The sequence below is a fragment of the Bison bison genome, unplaced genomic scaffold, assembly GCF_000754665.1.
Source record: "Bison bison bison isolate TAMUID 2011002044 unplaced genomic scaffold, Bison_UMD1.0 scf7180017864236, whole genome shotgun sequence".
Taxonomy (NCBI): Eukaryota; Metazoa; Chordata; class Mammalia; order Artiodactyla; family Bovidae; genus Bison; species Bison bison.
This window is the reverse complement of record NW_011494808.1, coordinates 6,347,323-6,349,675: the sequence shown is the minus strand read 5'-3', so window position 1 is coordinate 6,349,675 and position 2,353 is coordinate 6,347,323.

The following is a 2,353-nucleotide window of genomic DNA, read 5'->3' as shown; positions in this document are numbered from 1 at the left end:
TGGATGTTGGGAATTTGATCTCTGGTTCCTCTGCCTTTTCTAAAACCAGCTTGAACAACAGGAAGTTCACGGTTCACATGTTGCTGAAGCCTGTCTTGGAGAATTTTGAGCATTACTTTACTAGCATGTGAGATGAGTGCAATTGTGTGGTAGTTTGAGCATTCTTTGTCATTGCCTTTCTTTGGGATCAGAATGAAAACTGACCTTTTCCAGTCCTGTGGCCACTGCTGAGTTTGGTCATCTGCGTTAAATTCACCCATTCCAGTCCATTTTAGTTCGCTGATTCCTAGAATGTCGACATTCACTCTTGCCATCTCTTGTTTGACCACTTCCAATTTGCCTTGATTCATGGACCTGACATTCCAGCTTCCTGTGCAATATTGCTCTTTACAGCATCAGACCTTGCTTCTATCACCAGTCACATCCACAGCTTGGTATTGTTTTTGCTTTGGCTCCATCCCTTCTTTCTTTCTGGAGTTATTTCTCTACTGATCTCCAGTAGCATATTGGGAACCTATTGACCTGGGGAGTTCCTCTTTCAGTATCCTCTCATTTTGCCTTTTCATACTCTTCATGGGTTCTCAAGGCAAGAATATTCAAGTGGTTTGCCATTCCCTTCTCCGGGGGACCACATTCTATCAGATCTCTCCACCATGACCCGCCCATCTTGGGTTGCCCCACGGGCATGGCTTAGTTTCATTGAGTTAGACAAGGCTGTGGTCCTAGTGTGATTAGATTGACTAGTTTTCTGTCAGTATGGTTTCAGTGAATCTGCCCTCTGATGCGCTCTTGCAACACCTACCATCTCATTTAGGTTTGTCTTACCTTCGGCTTGGGGTATCTCTTCACGGCTGCTCCAGAAAAGCACAACCACTGCTCCTTACCTTGGATGAGGGGTATCTCCTCACTGCCACCCTTCCTGACCTTCAGCATGGGATAGCTCCTCTAGGCCCTCCTGTGCCCGCACAGCCATGGCTCCTTGGACGTGGCGTTGGTCCTCCCAGCCACTGCCCCTGGGCTCAGGTGTAGGGGCGTAGGGTAGCATCTCCTGGCCACCGCCCCTGACCTCAGACTTGGGTAGCTCTTCTTGGCTGTTCCTGTGCTGTCGCAGCCTGGCACTCTAGGCTGCTGCCCCTGACCTCGGACTTGGGGTAACTCCTCTTGGCCACCGCCCTTCGGGAATAGGGTTAAGATGTTTCAGGAAAAAGTAGATCAATACATTTAGCTCAGATGAAATGATAAGTGCTAGAAATCTGTCTACCTAAATCTAAAAGAAGCCATTTCAAGAAGTAGAAAATAAAAAAAATGATAAGAAAGCCTTGTACCACTGTTTAATTGGCAGTGTTTCTTTGTTTTTGTTATTAGTGTTCTTTGCTGTTTTTTTTTTAATTTACTGTTTATATAAAGTGTGCTTTACTATTAATGGCATTTTAAGTCCATAAAATTTAGCAGTTAGAAAGGGGCAGAGAAAACCTTGGTGAGTGTGTATGTATGTGTATATGTAAAGATGATTACTTAATTGAGCTGAACCTATGTGCGGAAGTCAACATTTCTAATCATGATTGTATTCTTCAGTTTTTCATTTTGGAAGGTAGATTTTATTTCTCTTCAAGGGGTACCTGCTTCTGTCCCACAGAGATTATTTCAAGAAGGGTTCCCTTTCCTTTCTCTGTAATAGCCTCATATCTCAGTCCATTCATGTGTTTGAATTTGACTGAGTTGATTTGCCTTACTCTTCCAGATTCCCTTGGTTGCAGGTAACAGATGTCACTATATAAGAGCACAGAGCAGCTCATAGAACCCAGGGCCTGAGATGTAGCTGAATCTGAGAAATCCAGTACCATTCAGAAATCCCCTCTCCATTCACAAGTACAGTGGACCCTTGAACAACACAGGTTTGAAATACATGGGTCCACTCACATGTGGAATTTTTTTTTCAGAAGTAAATCCTGTGATCCTAAGTGGTGTGTGGTTTGTTGAATCTGCAAATGTCAAGCCTGAAGTACAGAAGATCCTTGAGTATGAAGGGCCAACTACAAATATATGAGGATTTTCAACTGTGCCAAGAGTCAGTGCCTGAAATACTGCCTTGTTCAAGACTTAACTGAAACTGAGAATTTTCACTGGTTGGAAATGTTCTATAGGCATTTTTGAGTTTAAATGTTTGTTTAGCAGAAGTAAGAGTAATCATTTTGTTTGAATTTCATGAAAGCCATAACCTTCATGCTCCTCATGTACATTAGATAGGAACATCTCATTAGAATTTATGAATTAGCAGGAGTCAAGGACACAGGAAATAAAAGGAGTGAAGCAACCTGTCTGTTGGTCCATCCTAGATCCAGATCTGCTCGTA